The sequence below is a fragment of the Bombyx mandarina genome, chromosome 12 (assembly GCF_030267445.1).
Source record: "Bombyx mandarina strain Sakado chromosome 12, ASM3026744v2".
NCBI lineage: Eukaryota > Metazoa > Arthropoda > Insecta > Lepidoptera > Bombycidae > Bombyx > Bombyx mandarina.
Window position 1 is genome coordinate 12,600,214 of NC_143219.1, and position 27,559 is coordinate 12,627,772.

A 27,559-nucleotide genomic window follows, 5' to 3' on the forward strand; every position below is an offset into this window, starting at 1 on the left:
TTTAGAATTATTATCTATAGTAATATTATAAAGCTGAAGAGTTTGTTTGTTTGAACGCGCTAATCTCAGGAACTACTGATCAGATTTGAAAAATTATTTCAGTGTTAGATAGTTCATTTATCAAGAAAGGCTATAGGCTATATATCATCACGTTAAGACCAATACAAGTGGAGCACCAATAAAGAATGTTTTAAAATAGGGGTTTAAATAGCTCCTTTACATTCTATAATTCAAAAATATTTTCACGTTCTACATAAATTAAATGGGGGGTAAAATTTAGCGTTATGCCAAAGTACCTATTCCACGCGGACGGAGTCGCGGCCAAAGGTAGATGTATTATATTTATTTTACAATTTAAATAAAATACTAAAAACAATTGGCGATTTAATTCTTCAATATTTACGAATAGAAACTAAAGCGAATACCAAACAAAAATGCAATGGAAACACGTAACAATAAAGCAGAAATCAATAAAACAAAAACAATAGCTACCCGTAGCATGAGACCGGAAATACAGCCTTCGGATTTTAATTAAAATGTCGTTGTTTAAGTATCGAGGCGACACCTGTGCTTCAGCGTGAAACCTTCATACAATAACTTTTTATTATTCTGAATCTTTAGAAACAGAAGCGAACCATTTCTTATTTTATTAAGCAGTCATTATTACGCTAACATATCTTTTTACTGGTGGTAGGACCTCTTGTGAGTCCGCACGGGTAGGTACCACCACCCTACCTATTTCTGCCGTGAAGCAGTAATGCGTTTCGGTTTGAAGGGTGGGGCAGCCGTTGTAACTATACTTGAGACCTTAGAACTTATATCTCAGGGTGGGTGGCGCATTTACGTTGTCGATGTCTATGGGCTCCAGTAACCACTTAACACCAGGTGGGCTGTGAGCTCGTCCACCCATCTAAGCAATAAAATAAGAATAAAAAAAAGATTATAATGCCAACCAAATTCATTGCAAAGTCATTTATAATAATTCACATAATATGTATATATATTATTATACTAAGGTGTAAAATATCGAAAACTTTAAAATCGATTCAAGAACCGCGTCACAAAGGCAGTCTTTTTCCCGACATAAAATCGATTATTCACATCGATACGGCATTAACAAAGCAACCTGAATGTCATAAAATTTTATGGCCCTTTGATACACATTTACAGCGTGTAAACGTGAAGTAAATCGCGTCCGATATAACGAAACATAGCTTTTTTTTTATTGCCTAGATGTGTGGACGAGCTCACAGCTCACCTGGTGCTAAGTGGTTACTGGAAACCATAGACATCTACAACGTAAATGCGCCACAAACCCTGAGATATAAGTTCTAAGGTCTCAGTATAGTTACAATGGCTTCCCCACCCTTCAAACCGAAACGCATTACTGCTTCACGGCGGAAATAGGTGGGGCGGTGGTACCTACCCGTGCGGACTCACAAGAGGTCCTACCACCAGTAAACATTAGTAGTAGCTACATTGAAAAAGAAAACTGTCGTTTGTCTAAAAATTTTACAGGAAAGTTGTTATCGAAATTGAGGAATCAAGCTCACGGTCTGTGAGGTTCTAGCGCTGCGCCGCTTCTTTGATACGCGAGGTTAAAGCGTCATGAGGTTTTGCTAAAACAGTGATTCTTCGTTAACTAGTTCACGGCATAAAAACGCAGGGTTCCAAAACCGACCAAGGGAACCGAGTCATAATGTATTTTAAAACATACCTCATAAACAGATAGCACTGAGAGTGTTGTGCGTATATCGTCCCCAAAGGATCGACTATGACTAGCAAGAGAGTTCACTTAATGTCAGGAAAAAAGTGCATTCCAATCGATGTAAAAGATGGGAGTCAACCATAATCTCATTTGAGCAGTTCGTAATTCTAAAATCGGTTTTCTCCATTGATAAACAAACAGACCTATAGACAAATACTTAAGACAAAAATACTAACAACAATAACTTCCTCATAAACACCAATCTCTGATCTGCGTAATAAATTTGACAACTAGTCGTGAAGTATAGAAGTTTGACAGCGACAAACTTTTAAATACTCCATAAAGAGTCCTTATCATTTAATGCTGATCTAATATTCAATAAGCACAAGTTTATCTAAAATAGAAAGGAATCTAAAAAATGTAGAAAAAAATAATGACTTCACTTAAGTCTTAGAAATCTAATTTACGTTTAAAACTTTATCTGATATGAGAGAAAGATTTTTAAATTGCGCGCAGAATGATAGCTTCCAGAAAGTTTTATTAGAATCGTCATGTTGAGATAAATTCTAATGTCAAACGTACAACATCTCAATGTTTTATTAGTTATATTGAGCGTAGAATATTAAGATGAAACTCTACAATCTAAAACAATAAGAATTTATCCTAAAATAAATTTATAAGTGTAATGAAGTTACGCGTTCTAAGTTTTAAAATATAATATAAAACAGGCTCTTTGTAGTGATGCAATTTCGGAATTCCCTTGATTTAATAACTTTGGTATCTTGGAGAATCATTCATAAATATCACAACACCAATATTGTGAATATTTGAATTATTTGAAAATATAACATTTCAATTAGCTTCGAAGATCATCGATAAAGGTTAGAGTGGATCCCGAACTTTGTATCATGATTAACGACTTCCCACTAAGGTGTTATCCCCGAAAGAAAATCTAGGTCACAGGAAATTTCGCTTTAACCGCTTTGTGCTCCGTGCACCTTAGATATACAGGCGCTAGACCCATTTAGTACCTCTTGCGCAGATCATGCGCAGTACGCTTACGCGCGACTTTCAACCATACTTACCCTAAGCTTTATGAATGAATCCTAACCACAATACTACTAGCGTAAACATCATTACATAATAATAATAACCAAACTGAAAAGAAGCGTAAACAAAATAATTTGTAACAAAACAAAAAACAAAAAAAACTATCAAGAGAAAAGTTGTTTATTTATTTGTATTGGCTATTTCCTACCACTCGATTCGTAGGGCGCAGCGTCGAGGAAAAAACAAGACTATTTATCATGCGCGAGGGTGGTACGTGTAGGCACCTGTAGCGTGCGTTTTTTTTTTTTGCTACAAACCGCGTGTGTTTGCCTTACGGAGGGGCACGCGCGCGGTTGCCACGACTGAGGCTTGGGGCATACTGAAGCCTCTTCACCTCCCTTCCCCGCGGATAGCTCGCCTCCCATCGACCGTCGCGCGGCGGCTCAACACAAAAAAGCCTTGTTATACGCGGGACAATTAATGCTATTGAACCTTTTCGAGTACCACCATGGCTCGACTTTTGAGAAGTTTTAAGATTTTTCTTCTCGCTTTCATTTTTGTTATGACCGAATATCACATTATTCCTGAAATTGCCTTACCTTGTGTTGTTACCTTAAAGATGTGGTTAAAGCTTTTTTTTTATATAAAATACCTCTAGTCGAACTAAAATGTAAATTCATAGTGATTTCTTGTTATTGTATGTAATCATTTACTTTGAATCACTTAAGGTATTCTTAGAATTAAATTTGGAAAATAAATTCAAACTAAATAAAATATATTGCAAAAGTTTCAATAATCTTATATAAGTTCTAGTTTCATTTAAAAGTTCAGAGAATTTTCATTTTGAAAAATCATCCAATTTTTTTTGCATCTTCTTTATCTACGTTGTATTCGCCACGCTTTTCTTTTATCAGGATTCTTTGCAATTAGTGTTCCTGTAACATTCGTGTTTAATTACTTGTGAATATGACTATTTTCGTTCTAGTTTCGTCGACTAAAAATAAAGATTCACTCCGACTATATTAATATTATTAATATTACACTGGTGGTAGGACCTCTTGTGAGTCCGCGCGGGTGGGTACCACCACCCTGCCTATTTCTGCCGTGAAGCAGTAATGCGTTTCGGTTTGAAGGGTGGGGCAGCCGTTGTAACTATACTTGAGACCTTAGAACTTATATCTCAAGATGGGTGGCACATTTACGTTGTGGATGTCTATGGGCTCCAGTAACCACTTAACACCAGGTGGGCTGTGAGCTCGTCCACCCATCTAAGCAATAAAAAAAAAAAACAATCCGTCTATCTTTTCCGGAAAGGTTCTCACTTTTTTTTCCATTACATGAAAACTCGTCTTCTAGTAGCGTGCATTTCCTCATTAAGAATTATCTAAAGAGCTTTTTAATAAAACATAACGTAAAATTTCGTTTCGGAGAAAACATTTCATTAAGACCATCTCAATTACCATAACATTTTTTTCAGAAAATTATTATTAAATAAACACATTGTATTTTAAGTATCGCAAATTTCACTTCCTTTTAACTATGGTTATAATAATTATTCTATTATTTTTTTCTTTCTGTCGTTCGTTCGTCTGTTCGTTGTGTATGCATTTTTGTGTTAATTTTTTTTAATAAATGTTTAAAGAAGCCGTTTTCAAATTTAACGGGTCATAAAAAAATAAAAGAAAAAATAATTTGCTTCTATCTATCTATTTATCTTTCAGCCCACAGATGTCTACTGCTGGATATTAGACCACTCCCAAGCCTAGCCACAATTGACATTCAGATAAATCTTATTACAACATAATAATATTGTGTTTAGTTAGCATCATATGCTTGTTTTTTTTTTTTTGTTTTTCATTAAGATTTCAAAGTTGGATCAACGTGATCACAGTTTATCTGATGTAAGGCGAAGAGACCATTGAATTATAGATATAATGACTATCCTCCTGCAAACTGGAAAATATGACTGTCTGTGGCAAAAATAGGCAGCACTCTTGGATCCTATCCTTCGTGGCGTGACTCGCATTCACCAGTGTGGGCTGTGAGCTCGTCCACCTACCAAAGCAATAAAAAAAAAAAAAAAAAATGCCGGTTGGCGATCATAATACGCTGCTAGTAGGTACACCGACACTTCGATAGGTATACGGCATGAAATTCGTTTCCAAATGATTCTTGTCCACCGGATGGCTGTCAGGAAGAGATCGCTTTTAGCGATAAGACCCAATTGTACTTTTTTTGTATTTAATGTTTCGCATTGTTTATTCATTTTGTGTACAATAAAGAATACTCTCTTCCTCTCTCCCTCTCTCCCTCTCTCCCTCTCTCCCTCTCTCCCTCTCTCCCTCTCTCCCTCTTTCCCTCTCTCCCTCTCTCCCTCTCCCCCTCTCCCTATTATATTATAGAGAAAATGTCTTACAACACTCACGGGATGAGATATGATCAGGTGGAACCTCTGGATCTACTGTTCTGTGATAATCCCATCGTCTCTGGTTTACCATTGCACTGCCCGCTATCGGTGCAGAGTTCATCCGTACTAGCGAAAACGACTGCGTTTATCTACTGTTTATTTCTAGATATTTGGAACGAAGTTCCTTATCGCGCGTTGTGAAAGGGGGCTAGACGGAAAAAATTCTTACGAAAAGTTGTCACGACACTTTTTGCTATAAATTCTTACAAAAAGTTGTCACGACACTTTTGGAACGAAGTTCCTTATCGCGCGTTGTGAAAGGGGGCTAGACGGAAAAAATCTTACGAAAAGTTGTCACGACATTTTTTGCTATAGTAAGCTATAGTAAGCTATTGTAAGCTGTGCGGCGTCGCATGTTTCTCTGTCTGTCTGTCTGTCTCTCTCTCTCTGTCTATCTCTCTTTCTTCATACCTCGAATAGAACTTTAAATTAATATTTTTATAATTGGGAGCTTCGTTCCTATCCGGTATCCCACGACACCACAACATTTTTTGTCAGTTCCTACTTAGCTTCATAAATTACTTTCCTCCACTTTGTTAAGCGCTATATCATGTCATATTATGCTCCACTGTCCGCTTAGGGCAATCTTAAACATAACATTTTGTATGATTGTTTCTAAATGTGGGAACACACCAATAAGTATGGCAACACAGTTAGTTGCAGTTGCACAAAAAATGCAGTCTTACGTGCACGTATTGTACATCAAGAAATAAAAATCCTTCGCTCTGAATGTAGTGTTTATTGAAGCTAGCACGAAAATACAGTTCACGCTCTATACACTGTCTACAAATCTAAATAAAAAAAATACTATTCTAGACCACACAAACTTAGACCTACCCCAAAACACAGCAAAGAATTTAAATAAAGGCAAAACATTCTTCGTAAAATAACTATATACATAAAAAGTAAAATTTATTCACAAGGCTACAACCGTGCAACTTATTTATGAAATTGTCTAGCTGAGATCATTGACCCATCGGAGTTAAAGTTCAAAGCGTCAAAAGTTTATTTGGCTATGTACAAAATAATTGGTGGCTCAGACATTGTACCCAACATGTTGAATTCACGTTGTAAGCTAGTGACGCAACAGTTTTATTAGAAGAAGACAATTTTGTGAAGTTATCAGTGTGTTAATTACTTCCTACGATTTCCTGACGCGAATTATTCAGACGGTCTCATATTAAGCGTGCAACAGCAGTCAATCATCGACAATTTGGGTATATATTTTAAGGTGAGTTCAACTCCACTTGATTGAGTAGTCGAGAACTACCTACACACAGCTACAACAAGAAAAATATATAAAAAACTAAGAAATGTTTTCTTGGATAAAAAAATAATAACTGGCAATTTATTTTTTCTCAACTACATGGCGCTAAAGGTATTAGATAGTCTATATCTATTTATATAAAAATGAATTGCTGTTCGTTAGTCTCGCTAAAACTCGAGAACGGCTTGATCGATTTGGGTAATTTTGGTCTTGAATTTTTTGCGAAAGTCCAGAGAAGGCTTAGGAGGTAAATAGATAAATATGAAAATGCTCGGAATTAAATAAAAATAAAAATTTTGTTTTTTCCTTTGATGTATTCCCCGTCGGACGGATTCCTTTTGTTTGTTTTAAGTAAATTTTATACAAAAGCTTAGGTCTTTCTCTTTAGGTCACTACGAAGTCTGCCGGGTCAGCTAGTCTTCAAAAAAAAACGAAATTCTCTACCGAATATTTCATACTAAAATTTCGGAACGCTCCGTAGCTACTTCTACGAATTACGTAGGCCATTTAATAATACTTGCTACGTGTTAATTAACTACCTATTAAAAACAAAATGGTTTGGAACTGAAATTCCTCAGAGTTCAATACAGTAATTTTAGGTTCGAAATACAAAAACAAAAGCTATTTAAAACAAAGGTCAAGCATATGACAAACAAATCATTCTCGTACAATGTACAGCTAAGCTTTTGAAAATTTACGAGAAGCTCTAAGTGTTGTTACAGTTTTAATAATAAACGAAGAAAAAATATACCTTTTAAAAGTATATAAAGTATAGTTTAAAAGTAAAGCTACTTCGTTGTGAATTCTCATCAATGCTCAAGTTATACGTACGATGTTACCTGCATCAATAATGCGCGCAATCTAACCAAGTTTGTACATTGTCGATCCAGTGAATGTATATCAGTAAATACTTTCATGTAGAGAGAGAGAGAGAGAGAGAGAGCGGGACGCAGATACATATATAGGAAGCTATTATTTCCGTAACGTACCTATTGCTTCAGAAATACGAATGGTTAATCTTCTCCTTATGCCCTGTGAACACTTCATTACATTAGCAATGTTAATATTATTAGTCCGCGGTCACAAAACCGTATAGTAATCGAAACGTTGGCAGTAATAAAAAAACAATCTAAAAAACGCCAAATTAAATCCTAAAAGTAGTTTTAATTGTGTCTATAACTTATGACTTGCTAAAACAGTACCGAAGTATTGTAATGATAATGGAGTGATTGTTTTGGAAGATAATACTACTTTATTTACACAGCTATTGATTAATTGGAATGCATTTAGGCCATATACATATAAATTTGAATACTTTTTTTTTTTTATTGCTTAGATAGGTGAACAAGCTCACAGCCCACCTGGTGTTAAGTGGTTACTGGAGCCCATAGACATCTACAATGTAAATGCGCCACTTACCTGAGATATAAGTTCTAAGGTCTCAAGTATAGTTACAACGGCTGCCCCATCCTTCAAACCGAAACGCATTACGGCTTCACGGCAGAAATAGGCACGGCAGAAAATCTGGGAATTATATTACAACGTTATAAGTATAAAAGACAGGTAGAGAATTCGAATTCAATTTAAAACAGCAAATCGGAACAGGTGCCAGCCTCCTGATTGATCGGACGCGGCTCACGGCCAACGAATAATGAGTTTCTGATCTTTAATTTCATCCATCATAAATATATATTTAGGTTTGTAATTTTTTTTTTATATTTGTGACTTTTTTCTATTATTTTCTCGAGCTATCAAGAATCTTCACTACATTAGTAACGAGCTGCCAGCCGTGACGAATTCTCCTCCCTCCAATTTAGAACTCATCACAGCTTAACATTGCACGCCAAGACACACAGACGCAATCAATGAATAAACATAATATTGTAAGTGTCTTAGTACATTAAAGACAGTCGTTATTTTTAAGCTATTGCATAGCCTTTATCGCAGGCTTTGAGCGCGGCGACCGAATCAAGAAATTCCGTAACGAAAATAAAACCTAACACCCACCACTCCGCCTACCATGTAGCTCGCGTTCAACACATTCACACGTTGCGATTGCGTAGTGTTTGTGAATAAGCGCGCGACGTGACGTCGCACTGCAAGCGCATCATGAAAAGTCTGCCATCTCTCTTCCGCGCGGTCTAGCTTATGAGTGTAAAGGGGACAGTTAATGTTTTGGTTTTGTTAATAAGACCACGCTATATTTATAAAAATACAGCGTGGTCTTATTTTATTATTTTTTTAATATTAAATTATTATAGTCTAATTATAATTCCATAAGTTGATAAAAAATGCTATGCAATAGCTTTACCGCGGCAGTCTCCGAGTGCCATTAGTTTTTTTTTTCTAAGCGACTCGTGTACCCCCTGTATTTCCTCGATGGTGTAATAATTCGTAAAAGTGGATAAGCCAAATAATGGAAATACTAGCTTTACCCGTGACCACGCTCTTCTTAATGTTTTTATCAATTAATTTAGGCACAGAGGAAGCATTACTTTAAGTCGTTGCTCTGTATTATGCTGCATAGTTTTATCATTTGGCACTTATTCATACAAATCCTGAGCATTTGACATTGACAAAAATAATATATAAAATGTAGCTAGACAATAAAGTAATTTTTCTAAGCGTCCCTCTGCTACTGCAATGTTTGAGCTTTTTTATGGTGACACTTTTGGTGTTTCGGATTTTTCCCGCGTTGCCACAGATCTCTTTTCCTTTTCTGTATTTAAGGCAACATGTTGCAATTTATTCACGTCCGTACGCTGAGTTGTTATGCTGGACGAATGTCTATAAGCTGTTTTTCTAGCCCTCGGGAATAGCCTTTTTCACAACGTGTTTGTAAAACTTCATGATGACCAGTTAAATAGTTGAGACGTGAAAACGTAAACAACATACAAATTACTTCCGTATTCATATTATTGGCTGAATTAAAGCCTTCGTCAAACAGAACGCGTACTTAGCGCGCGTCAGAGCGCTAAACTAACGCCGCGCTATGACGCCGATATGTGTTGTACTAGTATGGTAACATACCGTCAAACAGAGCGCCAGCGTTATAAGCGCTATAGCGTTGTGTGACGGTATGCTACCACAGTAGCACATCATCTCGGCGTCATAGCGTAGCGCTCTGACGCGCGCTAATTACGCGTTCTGTTTAAAGAAGCCTTTAACATTATGATTTTAAAATTTTGGTTTTTTTTTTTACTTATTTTGCTATAATTACTGGTACTATTTTTGTTCGTCTCAAATAATTTTTATCATTCGTTTCTACGTTGCTAATTTTAATAAAAAAGATATTTCAACGATATATTGTTTCAATTCCACTGAATCATATCACAATGATAATAATAAAACATTATGATTAGCCTACGCTGATAGATGAGGCTGATGTTTAAGTTCAATGAGATTAATAACATAACATTATTATGTTATTATAATTAATTATTAAATTCATTTATTTCAGATAATATTAATCTATATTAATGTTAGTAACAGTGATTTCTTAAAAATATGTTAGTAAGGATATAGTAACAAAAGCAAATAGCAACATAGATACATTGCAATTGCAATAGTTGACCACTACGAGCAAATTTTGTGGACCCCAATGATTGAGAAAAGGTCCATCTAACCTCGAAAATATCATAGTCAAGACGCTGTTGGAGCTACCCTACAGAGCAAGGACGCGCATCGCTTTCTTATTATGGCATAGAAATGATCGGTGCGTGCCTCCGCAAACATGCCTGATGCGCTATAGAATGGCAGCCCTATCAGTATCCTAAATGCATCGTTATACTGTACATTCACTAGTTTATAGTCTTCACGTGAATACACTACTAGCTATATATTATATAAAAATGAATTACTGTTCGTTAGTCTCGCTAAAACTCGAGAACGCTTGGACCGATTTGGCTAATGTTGGTCTTGAATTATTTGTGGAAGTCCAGGGAAGGTTTAAAAGGTAGATAGATATATATATATGAAAACGCTCGGAATAAAATTAAAATAACAATTTTGTTTTTCCTTTGATGTGTCCCCCGTCGGACGGATTCCTTTTGTTTGCTTTAAGTTTATTTTATACTAGCGACCCGCCCTCGCTTCGCTTCGGAAACATTAAAACACACATGAAACCAAAAAAAATAATAATAAAAAAAGTAGCCTATGTTCATCAGGGACAATGTCGGCTTCTAATGGAAAAAGAATTTTTCAAATCGGTCCAGTAGTTTCGGAGCCTATTCGAAACAAACAAACAAACAAATCTTTCCTCTTTATAATATTAGTATAGATAAGTATAGATTACTTTATCCTATTGTAAATAGTTTTCGCAAAGCATGCGATGTAAAGAATATCTTAGGTGATTTTCTTACGCCTTGGGTTACATTATTGGAGTTTTAGTAAGGATCCCTAACTTTTTTCAAAAAATATTATAGCCTATGTCACTTGGAAATACTGTAGCTCCTAAACAGTCAAAGAATTTTTCAAATCGGTTCAGTAGTTTGGAAGCCTATTCGAAACAAACAAACAAACAAATCTTTCCTCTTTATAATATTAGTATAGACAAAAGTTTAGGTCTTTTATTTATCGATCGAGGCACTACGAAGTCTGCCGGGTCAGCTAGTATAGTTATAAAAAATATTAGCTCACCCATTTCTTCAACCACTGGCTCTATCAGATTGACGTTTTCTTCTCAAAAATGAAATTTGTCCGTTAGCTACATTCTTTTTACAATATTAATTTCATTCTAATAATCTAATGTTTGAGCTAGATATCAAACCGAACAAATTACTTTCGTAACAAAGATGTCAAACTTCGAATTCCCTTGCTACGTCGCACGCCGGCGCCCCGTCTCACCTATATACATATGTACGTAGGTAGGAATTCGCGCTAAAATATCAGAGCATTCTCATTTAAAACTGATTTATTGGAAAACTTTGCTCGCAAACGCCGAATCGACCTTAATTATAATTCCTGTTTTCGTACGTATGCTTAGTTAATTTATATATTAGTTTCAGTATCAACGGAGAAATATGGAATATGTCAACGAGGATGATATTGACGTAAAGTAATCTTTGTTCCTACTCTCGTACTCTCTTGACAGAGTGGTCGTGGTCATGCATCAGTCGGATCCTGCGATGCCGATGCTCTCGCGATGTGACGCCATGTGGCACGGTGTTTCGCAGAGTGAGAGCAATAATTTATGTTGGAGTGAGTCACAGATTTTATGAGGTAGGTCCATCGTGTTGGAGATCGTCCGCGAGATCTTTTGCCCTCGACTTTCCCTTGCACGACCAAACGCTCAATGGAGTCTTCATTACGAGTGATGTGCCCGAAAAACTTGAGGATTCGTATTTGGACTGTTGACGATAGACTCTCCTTGATGTTGAGCTCTTTCTGGATCGAAATGTTAGTACGGTGCGCGGTCCACGGAATTCTGAGGATACGTCTGCAACACTAAGCAAAGCAATAAAAAAATTATATTTATAAAGTGCTAGCTTCCACTATATTACTTATAAATATCTGTTACCTAGCAGTAATGTGTTATGGTTTGAAAGGTCTGCTTTTGTATAATACAATTGAGATATTTCCAGTCTATGTCTATATACTTCAGTAATTACTAACCACCAGTCAGTTCTAAAACAAACAAAAAAACGTGTGGCACTCGGGAACTGCCGTGGTAAAGCTATTGCATAGCATTTTTTATCAACTTATGCAATTATAATTAGACAATGATAATTTAATATTAAAACAATAATAAAACAAGACCACGCTATATTAAACATTAGTAAAAGCAAAATATTAGCTGTCCCCTTCACACTCATAAGCTAGAACGCGTGAGAGAGAGATGGGTAGACTTTTCATGATGCGCATGCAGTGTGATGTTACGCTACGCGCTTATTCACAAACACTACACAAGCGTAACGTGTGAATGTGTTGAGCGCGAGTTACATGGTAGGCGGAATGGGGGTGTTAGGTTTTATTTTCGTTACGGAATTTCTTAATTCAGTCGCCGCGCTCAAAGCCCGCGATAAAATCTATGCAAAACAAAAAACAGGAAAACATAAATCTATTCGTCGAGGATGTTATTCTTTGATAGATGAATTTTATTAAAACCTTTAAGAACAAGGAGTTATTGACATTACTTACTCAAATAATCTAAATATCTATATTTTACTTCCTGTGCAGTACTACTAATACCAACGCACCATCAATAGCGATTAGCGAAAATTAAAATACTAAGTAATTTATCTACGTGATTTTAAGTAAATTTTATTATTGCCCTTTTTTTTTATTGCCCTTGTAGGCAGACGAGCATACGGCCCACCTGATGGTGACGGGTTACCGTTGCCCATGGACTTCAGCAATGCCAGGGGCAGAGTCAAGCCGCTGCCTACCACTTAATACTCTCCACAAGTCTCGTTTGAAGAAGGACATGTCATAGCGCTCGGGAAACACCGTGGAGGGGAGCTCATTCCATAGCCGGATGGTACGTGGCAAAAAAGATCTCTGGAAACGCACTGTGGATGACCGCATTGGCTCCAGGTAGTACGGATGAACTCTACTCCGGTGGCGGGCGGTGCGATGGTAAAAACGAGATGCCGGTATCATCTCGAACAATTCCTCAGAGCACTCCCCATGGAACATACGGTACAAAATACAGAGGGAACCGAAGTCCCTCCGCAGACCCAGAGGTTCCAAACGATGCCCTTGTAGATGGACGTGAATACGGCCCACCTGATGGTGAGTATTTACCGTCGCCCATGGACTTCAACAATGCCAGGGGCAGAGCCAAGCCGCTGCCTACCGTTAAGTACTCTCCACAAGCCTCGTTTGAAGAAGGATATGTCATAGCGCTCGGGAAACACCGTAGAGGGGAGCTCATTCCAAAGCCGGATGGTACGTGGCTAAAAAGATCTCTGGAAACACACTGTGGATGAATGTAGTGGCTCCAGGTAGTACGGATGAACTCTACTCCGGTGGCGGGCGGTGCGATGGTAAATAACTGGGAAAAAATCACACATGGTCACTAGACTGTGCTATATAATAGGTACCCGAGACGGATATGCATACTTATATACGTTGAAATTCATACATATATACATAATAAACACCCAAACAAAGAGCAAACAAACTTGATCATCACATTAATGTTTTCGCGATGTGGGAATCGAACCCACGACTCTCGGCGCAATAATCAGGGGAGCTAACAACTGTACCACTGAGCCAATCAAGATATTAAAAAATAATTTCGAATTGTCATAGAAAGTTCTATCGTTATCGTCTGATAATGAAAATCCATTTCGATATTAGAATTTTGATACCTTATGTGAGAAACATGAGTAGCAAAGGCCTACCTGAATTAACATATTCGAATAATCCTCGAAATCACTGTTACAAACAATGTAAGGACTATCTTGAGCTCAAGACCAATATAAATTCTAGAATGTTCTTAGAGACTGCAAAATGCTTCATTCTCTTCGGGGGAATTCAATAGGTTAATCCCGAGCATTTATCGCTCTAACGGGTGCAATGAAAGTCAATTAAACTTGCTGTGTAGAGGTACTATTTATTTCTTTAGAGATTTATGGACGGTCGCTTAGTATGTTCGGTGTAATGAAGTTTCGATGTTCCGACGAAATATATCGTTAAGTTCTGATGCATTACGGTTTTCAGAATGCGCATCGACTTTGGGACATATTTCTGATTCTATTGTTAGTTTATTCACATGTTTTCCTTTTGATAGCAATACCTAAAATACACACTACGAAAATATATAGAAGAAAGATAAAAGATATGGTAGCAATGGTATTGACGGATGGTTGTAAGATATTCACAAATTTTATTATCTTTATGTTTTGCTTTAGCTCAATGCGAACTTGAGTCAATCACGGTTATTGTTGTTTCAATCTCACTTAGAACAATGTAATTTGAGTTTGGAACAACATTTTCTGAATTGTTTGCCATATTTTATCGTGTTTTAGCATTTTATACAGATTTAACAATGATGATTCTCAAGATCTCTGAAAATCTCATATTATTATATAGTGTGTATGTAGCCTTAACGTTATGATCGGTGATTTTGTATCGAGAGACGGGGCTTTGACCGAATCCAATATTATCCAAATACATATCTAAGATATACTCATAAATGATTTATATATTGAGCATTATTCCAAAATTTTTTGGAAGTACATAATTAATCAAGTCAGCAAAATTATTATTTGGATAATTACTGGTGATAGGACTTGTAAGACCACATGGGTAGGTACCACCATCCCGCCTATTTCTGCCGTGAAGCAGTAATGCGTTCCGGTTTGAAGGGTGGGGTAGCCGCTGTAACTATACTGTGACCTTAGAATGCATATCTCAAGGAGGGTGGCGGCATTTACATTGTAGATGTCTATGGGCTTCAGTAACCACTTAACACCAGGTGAGCTGTGAGCTATTCCAACCATCTAAGCAATAAAACAAAAATAAAAAAATTGTAAATAATTATTGTGCATCCTGCCCTTGTGACCACAAAGGTTATTAAACATCGACTTTTAAATTCCCTTCACGAAAAGTACATATATACATTTACATACATACTCCTCCATACAAATAGTACATATTATGTGTATATATATTATATATTATATGGTATATGTATAAAATACGAGCTATATTTTCTCAATGTTTTAGTTACATATACTGGAATATCTATATTTGTACTAATATAGTAAATGTGAAAGTTTGCATGTTTGTTACTCAATCACGCGAAAACTGCTGAACTGATTTGGATCAAATTTTAACCGTAACCGAATTTAAAACCTGGCTTAACGTGTAGGACATATTTTATCATGGTAAATGACATGACCCGCGCGACGCTGGCTACAATAATTAATACGACAGCGTGCTCGCTGGCTCGTGACTTACAAATCGAGTGGAGTTTATGGACCGAAGAGTAAGATACCGCGACCGAAGCACAGTTCATCCATGCTATCAGGAACCGCTGCGTTCGTTCACAGTTGGTTTCCAGAGGTGTTTTTTCTACGTACCAACCTGCTCTGGAATGAACTCCCCTCCACGCTATTTCCCGAGCACTATGACATGTCCCTCTTACAATAAAGTGTGCGGAGAGTCCTCGGAGAGACAGATCGGAGGCAGCAAATTGGCGGTGCTTCTAGTATTGCAGACATCCATAACCAATGCTAACTACTACGTCTACCAACAAATGCAATAAAAAAGATAGGTAACTTTTAATCTATTGCATAGCTTTTATTGCGGGCTTTGAGCGCGGCGACCGAATCAAGAAATTCCGTAACGAAAATAAAACCTAACACCCACCACTCCGCCTACCATGTAGCTCGCGTTCAACACATTCACACGTTGCGATTGCGTAGTATTTGTGAATAAGCGCGCGACGTGACGTCGCACTGCATGCGCATCATGAAAAGTCTGCCATCTCTCTTCCGCGCGGTCTAGCTTATGAGTGTGGGTCACGATGAAGGGGACGGTTAATGTTTTGCTTTTGTTAATGTTTATAAATATAGCGTGGTCTTATTTTATTATTGCTTTAATATTAAATTATTATTGTCTAATTATAATTTCATGAGTTGATAAAAAATGCAATATGCAATAGCTTTACCGCGGCAGTCCACGAGTACCACACGTATTTTTTTATCCCTGGAAATTGCAACGTATTTCATAATCTCATTCGAAACCGTGGAGCACGCCTAGTCTATAATAGTGCTGCTGAAGTCAACCGGAAAACGAACTCAGACCTAGAACTAGTTTAGTTAATACCGGTAAGGCTTTGAGCTAGTTTGGTGGCCAGAGTAATTACAAAGCAGAATATTGGGTAGAATCAATTCGAGTTTCTTAATACCTTAAAAAAAGCATTGTAAAATCCAAGAGAATATAAGTGAATTTTTAATTTATCAACGGTATATAAAATATTATTATCAATATAAATTATCTTCATACATAAATAGCATATTATTATTGTACTCTTAGAACTATAAATGTGGGCGTGCCTTTATTCTACCGTTGCGGATATTATGTGCAATCAAATTAATAGCTTGAGGATTCCATTTGGGTCGGCGAATTCCTATTATGCTTCAGGCATGAATGTAGACTAAATGTCTTCATTATTGAAGCCGTTTCAGTGCTTACACTGGAAGTGGGAATAAAGTACGTTATAAGACGAGTTTCTTTACGTAGGTAATTTGATAATTTGTATTTTGTCAAGAGATACATTTAAATATCAGAAAATGGAAATTTATCCACTGTTTAATTTTGCGAGGTTGCTTTTGTTTTGCTCAATAGTGTTTTTGTGTTTTCTTAATAAATATTGTATTATTTTTCGTATGCAATATACAACCTAGACAGCATACTTAACTAAAGATAAAATATGTTCATGTATGTAAGTTTAGGATTTTTTTTTCACTTCAAAGATCAAATCAAAATTATCTTCCGCTTAACATCAGGCTTGGAAACGTGAAATTAAATAGCTTACTATAAATTAATATTCTTACAACATTTTAATAATAATAACGATTGGTGCTGAATTCAGTGTTAATGTAATTTATCAATTCCATTGACCTTTATCGCTCAAAGCTACGATAGTTGTACAATATGGTTAACGGGTTTGTTCTAAATCGATTGTGCTCATGGTTTTACGTACAAAAGCCTGACTGCTTATTAGGTGTGTTGTTAAAAAAGATGACCTTTTTTTTTATTGTCATTGTAGGCAGACGAGCATACAGTCCACCTGATGATGAGTGGTTACCGTCGCCCATGGACTTCACAAATGTCAGGGGCAGAGCCATGCCGCTGCCTGTCATCTGACATTGACAAACCAGAACAGGAATTAATGTGATGAAATGTAGAATTAACTGATAACTCCAACTGACCGGATCTTCGTGGTTTTCATTTTAAATTGAAGCTCTAAGTGTCGATCTCTTCATACATTATGCTAAAAACTTAATTATAATAAGCGACTGTTCCACTTTCAATTTGAAACGCGTGATATGCCGTAAGACCGAAAAACTGGTGTATAGTCCCCTACATGGAAACGAAATATCCCACAATGTTTTTTATTTGTTGCAATGATAGCAAAAAGAAACATTATAAACACCAAAACAGGATCGAATGTTATCTCAACAAAGAATATTTATGTGTCCTTAATCGTCGAACTATTCAAAATCAATTGGCCGGGTCGGACCCCACTAAATCCTTTGCGAAACTGTCTCCGTAGCATTTAGGTTATGGGACTTTGAAAAAAAACTCGAAAAGAAGTTTCGTTAAGTTTCCGCCTTCGGGTTTAAGGATAGTTTTACGAGCTATTTGTATTTTATTGACAGATTCCATAATGCAATTGATGGTTGTCTAATGTTACTATAAACTTATATTCGATGGAAAAGTAACTACCCTGAAAAAAACATGCATTCTCTGGAGGCCATTTGGAAAATCAAGCCACGCAATCTCCTCAATAATGTATACCTTATTATTATTAAAATACCTTTATTATTAAAGCATTTTACATTTTGCATAACAGTTTTGGTTACGTTAGATTGATTTGTAATTTTAGAACTAGGGTATCTTGAAATCAAAATGTGTACTGTTGTGTCGAGTTATGCTACTATACCTTGTTCTTAGAGTAGATGTATGCTAATGGTAGGATGTATGGAAACAGTAGTGCAAATGGTAGTGGCAGTGCAAGGTAGAGGGGGAAGAGGTCGACCGAAAAAGACATGGATGGAGTGTGTGAATGACGATATGAGAGAGAGAGGAGTGAGTGTTGAGATGACGGCTGATAGAAGAGAATGGAAGAGAAAAATTAGCTGTGCTGACCCCACCTAGTGGGATAAGGTGGGGGAAAAGAAGAAGGTCTTGTTCTTTGAGTAATTCTTAGACAAATATAGGTGAAAAGAAAAGTATTTACAAGCGTAAAACGAACTACTTTTAAGGTTTTATCTCGTGTTTATTATAATGATTTCGTGATGTTTCCGATAGCGAAACCGAGACTATTTTATGTGTAAAGATAATATATTTGTTTATAATAAATACTTACGACTCATAAAAACGGCAAAAGATAATACAAATGCTACGAACAAGAGTTTTATGGCTAATAAATTAATTCACAATCAAAACTATAACACCTTAATATAGACAATTAATTTATTTGTATGCCAATGATAGTTAGGAGATGTTGAAAATATTCGCAACGCTAAATTCTATACGCTAAGGACGAATAAAAATTAAGAATCCTTAAAGGTCATTGCATTGTAACAGTCCACGTCCTTTGATGTTTGAAATTAAAAGGCAATTAAACGTCTGAGATAGCCAGCGTACTTTGAATAAAAGAGGGATTCAGGATTTCGTATGCAGACTCACAATTTAAGAATGAAAGGTTCTGCGGTTACTCTTCAGCATAAATAATGTGGTTCGAATTTTATTTTGAACCAACGTGGATTATGTTCGAAGCACAATATGTTTTTGCGAACCAAACTTGCTTGAAAATAGTTTTATTATTTTTATCGTCCTTATTAAGTTACTTAAGTAAATATTAATCTGAATTTATTTGTTATTGAATATTATATTCATAAGCTTTTGTTATATTTTCCAAATGCAACTTTAGGGAATATATATCCAAACATTTTAAATAGTTTGGTGGCATGATAATTAAAATAAAATATATTATTTAAATTATTTCAAAATGTACTTACAATAATGCTGTCATAATGCTTTAAGTTAAGGACTAGACTCTCCACCATTTGCCTGCGAAGGATTCTTGAATACTTTGGCCACACCGCAAGGAAAGACAGTGACAACTAGGAGAAATTGGTGGTCACTGGAAAGGTCGAGGGCAAGCGACCAAGAGGCAGGAACCCGACCCGTTGGACGGACCAGATTCGTGCAGCCCTGGATACCACAGTGCACGATGCTCTGCACTCAGCTGCAGATAGGAACAGATGGCGGTGGATTATAAAAAACAAACTGTTTCAAGGCCATGACCACGACCCTCAGTAATAAGGAAACCGACGCAAGGAGGAATGCTTAAAGTTATCATTATCAAAAAGGCTATACAGCCTATTTAATATTGAACACTGTTGTCTGTTTCAATTTAGATTAGGGGTTCAAGAGAAATCTATTCTAGCGAAAATATAAATTAATTTGTGAAAATCATTTACAACAATTAAAAAACTACAACTGGCATATTTTCGTTTTAAATGGTATCAAAATATTGCTATTTTCATTAGTTTTACGCTAATAAGATTAAGATAAAGAAACCTTTAACAACCTTAATTCATTCTTAGGTACATACTATTTATTCATTTAATTATTATTTTTTCTTTGCATTTGATACTGGCAAAGATTGTTTTGCTTTCGCATAGGCCTCCCCAAATCCTGCCATAAGTCCCGGTCGTGGCATTTCCTCTTCCACTTAGAGCTTTCAACGGCCTTTATGTCGTCTACCCACGTTTAGAACGGTCGTCCTTTTAATCTTTTCCCCTCTCGAGGGTACCACTTAGTTACTAATTTAGCCCATTTTCTGTTTTGCTTCTTATTATATTACTAGCTGACCCGGCAGACTTCGTAGTGCCTCAATCGATAAATAAAAGACATAAGCTTTTGTATGAAATAAACTTAAAACAAACAAAAGGAATCCGTCCGACGGGGGATTTTTATTTAATTCCGAGCATTTTCATATTTATCTATCTTTTAAACCTTCTCTGGACTTGCACAAATAATTCAAGACCAAAATTAGCCAAATCGGTCCAGCCGTTCTCGAGTTTTAGTGAGACTAATGAACAGCAATTCACTTTTATATATACTTATATAGATTATCAGCTGATATTATGTATTCAATATTTCGTTAGGTTTTCCTTCCATAGTTTTGCCTTCCCAATATTTTGAAGTGGCGCTTGTATCGACAGTGGTTCTAAGGAGACATTATTTAGTGTCAAGCGTTGAACGTAGGCATTCAATAAAACGAGGCCGTAATCAATCACTATCAGGTACAGGTAAAGAAATATCTTTACAGGTTCACCCCAAGCCTTTACCCACTGTTGCCCAATACGAAAGAGTAATGATGAAGCCTTTTTGAATAAATTATATTTTCTTCTTGTCATGGAGTTCGATTTTTATTGTATTGCTTAGACGGGTGGATGAGCTCAGAACCCACCTGGTGTTAATTGGTTACTGGAGCCCATAGACATCTACGACGTAAATGCGCCACCCACCTTGAGATATAAATTCTAAGGTCTCAAGTATAGTTACAACGGCTGCCCCACCCTTCAAACCGAAACGCATTACTGCTGCACGGCAGAAATAGGTAGGTACCACACCTAATCGTACGGACTCACAAGAGGTCCGACCAGTAATTACGCAAATTATAATTTTGCGGATTTGATTTTTATTTCGCGATGTAATTCCTTCACCGTGGAAGTAAATCGTGAACATTTGTTGAGTACGTATTTCATTAGAAAAATTGGTACCCGCCTGGGATTCGAACACCGGTGCATCGCTCAACACGAATACACCGAACGTCTTATCCCTTAGGCCACGACGATAATGATTGTCATTAGTTTGTTTTTTATTTCACTTCATGAGTACATAAGATAGTCTCAACGCCCACCTGATTACCGGACCATTAGATAGTACTACGTTAATGTTACCTTGACATATGAAGTCTAAGTCTGTTTTGAACTACGGATGACTATCAAGGATTTTTGAAAAAAATTAAATTTAAACCAATGATTGATGCCGGGCTGCCTGTCCCGTTGAAATTGTTTGATACATCAAATGCTTTCAGGTCTCAACATCTTTGACTGTTTAATTATTGTTTATATTAAGTTAACATGCGTTATTACTGGTACATTAAATATTTCAACAATCAATTAATAAGCTTTCAACAATTTATCCCTTAATATGTAAAATTATTTTAAAGATAGAGAAATTCCAATAAATAACGAACATCTCTTTATTTTAATGAAACGATTTCTCTTTACCGTGTTTTCAATTGAAAAATACGTCGTACATTTTCCATTTTTATTTAAAGTAAGCCTTCCATCAAATCAAAACCTGTTTATGTTTCAATTTATTGAATCGAATGAAATTTCTTATGAAACGACGCTGCACCACGCTCTGAGATACAGTTTCAATAAACATTCCTTAATGGTTTGATAAAGTTATATGACTCCTACACATGAAAGTACTTCCATTATTGAAAACCATATAAAACCCGCAAATGTACGGACGCATTTTTAAATTAAACTGATTTCTACGTGTATAAGTAAGTCAGTGAGCTGATTTTGGTAGAAGTTAGTGTATATTGGTGGTAGGACGTCCTGTGAGTCGGCACGGGTAGATACCACAGCCCTGCCTGTCAGAAATCTGCTGTGAAGCAGTAATGCGTTTCTGTTTGAAGGGTGGAGCAGCCGTTGTAACTATACTGAGACCTTAGAACTTAAATGTCAAGGTAGGTGGCTGCATTTACGTTGTAGATGTCTATGGGCTCCAGTAATCACTTATCATTAGGTGGGCCGGGAGCTCGTCCACCCACCTACGCAATAAAAAAAAACATATAGGTAGCGTGGATGAAGGCCACGAGGCCGCACCCCAATAAGATGGTCCGACCAAAATCGCTCAATTCTCGGTACCAAGCTGCGTGGTGCTCTCTGTAATAACTAAGATAGAAAAATGGAGGAGCATTGTCAAACTGAAATTAGTTTGTCATTAGGGGAATCACGACCCTTACTAATGAGGATGAGGAGGAGTGTGTGCACTGACATTCTGTTTCTCCGTTATAGGTGGTGGTTCAACAAAAACAAAGATCGAACAGTAACACGTTAAAAGCCAGAAAACAAAAACGAATGGAGACACAAGAGAAACAAAGTATTAAGAGTATTAAGCGGTAGGCAGCGGCTTGGCTCTGCCCCTGGCATTTCTGAAGTCCTTGGGCGACGGTAACCACCCACCATAAAAAGTCGTCGTGGCCTAAAGGATAAGACGTCCGGTGCATTCGTTGTTGCGATGCACCGGTGTTCGAATCTCGCAGGCGGGTACCAATTTTTCGAATGAAATACGTACTTAACAAATGTTCACGATTGACTTCCACGGTGAAGGAATAACATAGTGTAATAAAAATCAAACCCGCAAAATTATAATTTGCGTAATCACTGGTGGTAGGACCTATTGTGAGTCCGCACGGGTAGGTACCACCGCCCTGCCTATTTCTGCCGTGAAGCAGTAATGCGTTTCGGTTTGAAGGGTGGGGTAGCCGTTGTAACTATACTGAGACCTTAGAACTTATATCTCAAGGTGGGTGGCGCATTTACGTTGTAGATGTCTATGGGCTCCAGTAACCACTTAACACCAGGTGGGCTGTGAGCTCGTCCACCCATCTAAGCAATAAAAAATAAATAAAAAAAAAAAACCATCAGATGGGCCGTATGCTCATCCGCCTACAAGGGCAATAAAAAAAATAAAAAACCAAAGGCCTTAGAAATAGAATTGTAGAAACATAACATTTACAAGCTAAGAAAATTCAATTATAAGATCTGATATCAAGTTAGCTTTTTATCACAAAAAATATTAGGTGGCAACACAATTTAATCAAGTCGGCTTTAGATTATAACTTTGCACGTGCTCCTATAGTATATGTATTTATGGTAAGTATATAATAACAATAGTCATATTCTTCAGATCATAATACGCCCTTCAACCATATAATATACTTGACGACGATGGCTTATTCTTGCTATTGTAATACCTTCTTCTTAGTTTTAATCAAGAGTTATTTTCTCTTCAACAGTTTACTACGTCAATTCTCTTCATATATGAGCTCGCAGAAAAAGGTGTCTAGGACTAATAAAGATCCTGCTTTAGCACGCATTTTCCTGAATTTCCACTTTCGGTGAATTTACCCGTAAAAGGGTTCACTCCGGCCCGCCGATACTGAGATATCTCCGTATCGGAGTACAGACAGGGCTCAGTTGCGTGTACAGGCAATCCACCGAGTAAATTATGCGGTGATGGAATCCTGTTAGGATTTTTGCTGCCTATAATGCGAATTTCTGTAGAATTTAAAATCGTGTTATTAATTTACAGACATTGGCGGTATTTATCCTGAGATATTGAGAGATAATCTTGGGAAAAAAAATGGATTTTAAATTTTTTTTTATATGGGTGAACGAGCTCCCAGCCCAGCTGGTGTTAAGTGGTTACTGGAGCCCATAGACATCTACAACGTAAATGCGCCACCCACCTTGAGATATGAGTTCTAAGGTTTCAGTATAGTTACAACGGCTGCCCCACCCTTCAAACCGAAACGCATTACTGCTTCACGGCAGAAATAGGCAGGGCGGTGGTACCCACTCGTGCGGACTCACAAAAGGTCCTACCACCAGTAAAGACGACCACCAGTACATTACGTTGTTATTGGATTGATTGCAGGTTTTTAATGGCAATAATACAAAACTATAGTCTGTTCTTGTTTTTTATTGCTTAAAGGGGAAGATAAGCTCATTGGGTACTTTGTTCCAAACAGTTACAAATTGAATTCAATTATAACCTTCAAACCAACTGAAACTCACTTCTTGCGTTAAAAACGGGCGTTGTGCTTATTTATGTTCTTTACGCAATAGATTATTCGTACTCCAATCTTAACAACGACAGAGTTGTATCACTCGATAGGAATTTACTGGTGGTAGGACCTCTTGTGAGTCCGCGCGGGTAGGTGCCACCACCCCGCCTGTTTCTGCAGTGATGCAGCTATGCGTTTCGGCTTGAAGGGTGGGGCAGCTGTTGTAACTATACTGAGACCTTATAACTTATATCTCAAGGTGGGTGGCGCATTTTTGTTGTAGATGTCTATGGGCTCCAGTAACCACTTAACACCAGGTGGGCAGTGAGCTCGTCCACACATATAGGCAATAAAAAAAAATAAAAAAAATGCACCCGAGATTTAGGCCACGTACTTTTCCACCTAATACCATTTACAGAATTTCAATTTTCACGGCCCGTCAGTATTAAGAACCCCGTGACTTTCTTGTGGTGAATCGCTTTTTTTTCCACACGCAACCGGAAAAACTAGACGTCAACATTAACTTAATATTCGGAACACGATCGTTTCGACATAAAAAACCGAACACGTGCCCAATGTAGCCCCCTAGATATTCTTATTGAACGTGCAACCCAAACGTATAAAATAATACGGGATGAAGTGTCAATAATAATGGAACGTTATTCAATTTTATGAAAACACATCCTGCCGCGTTAATTGAATTAAAGAATTTCGTATTTCAAAGATGAAAAAATGTTTTTGTTTTCAAAGTTTTTATTTATAATCGAAAACCTCTCATAAGTGGCGCTGAGACTGGTAATTGTTTGTTCTATTGCATTCTACGTAATTATATTATTTTTTGAGTAGCTTTTGCCCGCGACTCCGTCCGTGTGGAATAGTTACATTGGCATAATGCTAAATTTTACCCGCCTCTTCATTTACGCAGTGGAAGCTCTCAAAATGGATTAAAACCCCGATTTTGAAAAATTCTTTATTGGTGCTCCGCTTGCAGTGGTCTTAGCGTGATATAGCCTATAGCCTTCCTCAATAAATGGGTTATCTAACACTGAAGTAATTTTTCAAATCGCACCTGTAGTTCCTGAGATTAGCGCGTTTAAACAAACTCTTAAGCTTTATAATATTAGTATAGATGGTTACCTAAGTCTTCGAGCCATCTTGAGATATAAAGTAAATATGATATACCTTAAGTACCAACATAAAAAGCCAATTGGTGATTGCAGTACGCCGGTAGAACAATCAAAGAACTCCTTATTCTCCAGTGAATCGCTTAGAAACATTTATAGCACCCACGGGAAGAGATGAAGTGATGCTACCCTGAGATGACACCACTTACATTACTAATACTCTATGATTAAAGTATGTGTACATTGTCGGTATCACACTACTCTTAAACTAAGCTATTCTTTTTTTTTTATTGCCCTTGTTGGCAGACGAGCATACGGCCCACCTGATGGTGAGTGGTTACCGTCGCCCATGGACTTCAGCAATGCCAGGGGCAGAGCTAAGCCGCTGCCTACCGCTTAATGCTCTCCACAAGCCTCGTTTGAAGAAGAACATGTCATAGCGCTCGGGAAACACCGTGGAGGGCCGCTCATTAAATTTTTTTCAATATAAAGATCGACAGAAAGTCGAAACCGATTATCTTTGGAGACGAGAGAATCCTACATAAATTTTCAATTGTAAATCAGAATTCTTGGACAAATACTCCTGCTACCTTATTAGCCTGTAATAACATATCTTAAAATCTGTTAACATCACGCCCTTAAGACGTCATTACGGATCCTCCCGATCCATTAGCGGTGCTTTTAGGTACCTCAAGCACTGGTCATCGTTTTCGCCGAGCCCGTCGCTTGTGAAAAAGGATTCGACAAGTAAATGAACCCACAGAGACAACCCACAGAGTTTTTCGCCGGATCTTCTCAGTAGATCGCGTTTCCGATCCGGCGAAGCACTGCTCTTGCAAGGGGCAGTGTTAGAACACTTCCGATTTGAGCCCCGAGAGTTCACCTATATGCTAGGGTGAAGCAGAAATAACCTCTCAAGGCTATCAGCATAGGTAGGAAAAAAAGTTTACGTCACTTATTTTCCTACCTACTTTAATTGATGGCCGACTAATATCTAGCTTATATAAAAGTGACTTTAGTGACTTTAGACAGCAATTCACAAAGTGATATCCACGGGCTTCAGAAATTAAGGATTAAGCATATTCGTTTTAAAATAGGCAACAAATTTAAAATAGGCAACATAAATAAATTTATTTATTAAATTTCAGAAAATAACAGCAATTTGTAAGTAAATAATTCAAGTCGACTGCTCGTTTCAAATTACGATGATAATATTATGAGATCACGTTAATATCTCGGTTATGAATAGAAATGAAACGAGGATTCGTGAGATGAGAGTATGCATGAGGAGTCATGAATAAAATCTTGTTGTTAACGGCCCTGCGAGGACACGACATTCGCACGCTGTGCCACTCAACGTAAGAAATCAGCGCGACGTCTGTTAAAATATATCGTTAGAGGAAGTCGACTGTGATTTCTGTCAAGATCATTGAGATTCATTTTTGAACGAGTGACTGTAGGACTTTTACGAAATATGTTTGCTACTGTAAATGATATTTGCTTATGTAAAACTTCTCCTCTCAGTCGTTCCCTTGTTGTTAATTCTTCTGTTAACTTCTGTGGGTGGGTACTGCTTCTCTATTCCTATCTCCTATCTTATGTCCTAAGAATTCCTATGTCCCTTCTGTAGGCTTCTGTAGGTAGGTACTGTTTCTCTATTCTTATCTCCTATCTTATGTCCTAAGAATTCCTATGTCCCTTCTGTAGGCTTCTGTAGGTAGGTACTGTTTATTTTATGCTAGATTACAATTTTCCGGGTTTGATTTTTATTACACGATGTTATTTCTTCACCGTGGAAGTCAATCGTGACAAGTTGTTGAGTACGTATTTCATCAGAAAAATTAGAAAAATTGGTACCCGCTTGGGACTCGAAGTCCGGTGCATCGCTCAACACGAATGCACCGGACGTCTTATCCTTTAGGTCATGACGACTTCAAACGGCTTTACGTAATAAGAACCAAAAAAATTCATGTAATGCATTGTAGGCGTAATATAATATTTTTTATTGTTCTAGATATGTGAGTGAGCTCACGGCCTGTGTGATGTTAAGTAAAAAAAACAGATCAGACAGATTTTAGAACGTGGAGCGGCCACCCTTCTTGATACATGAGCTGGAAGTTTAATATTTTTAAATATCGGCTGTCCCACATTTCAAACCCAAACGCATGACTGCTTCGCGGCAGAGCCCCATCGTTTAATTCGATTACACCTGGTGTTTCTACCTTTACCGGCCTTCAGGAGATTTTCTATAAAAGAGTTTGGTCTAGGAAAAAAACATATGAACCTACGACTCACTTGTTGGAAAGCGGTAAACAGTAAATTTCAAGTATTGCGGCCAAGTGAAAATGTTTTGAAAAGTGCTCGGACCGACTATTTTTCG

At 37.2% G+C, this 27,559-nt stretch overlaps 1 protein-coding gene across 3 annotated transcripts in view; it reads right to left on the minus strand.

The window, feature by feature from the left end:
* Nucleotides 1-3,121, minus strand: part of LOC114246095 (uncharacterized) — a 58,679-nt gene extending 55,558 nt beyond the window's left edge. For all 3 annotated transcript variants that reach the window (XM_089732028.1, XM_089732029.1, XM_028178481.2), the window contains exon 1: nucleotides 2,967-3,121. The gene's annotated coding sequence lies outside the window, so the exon portion shown is untranslated. The remainder of the gene's footprint in view (nucleotides 1-2,966) is intronic.
* Between the last annotated feature and the right edge of the window lie 24,438 nt (nucleotides 3,122-27,559).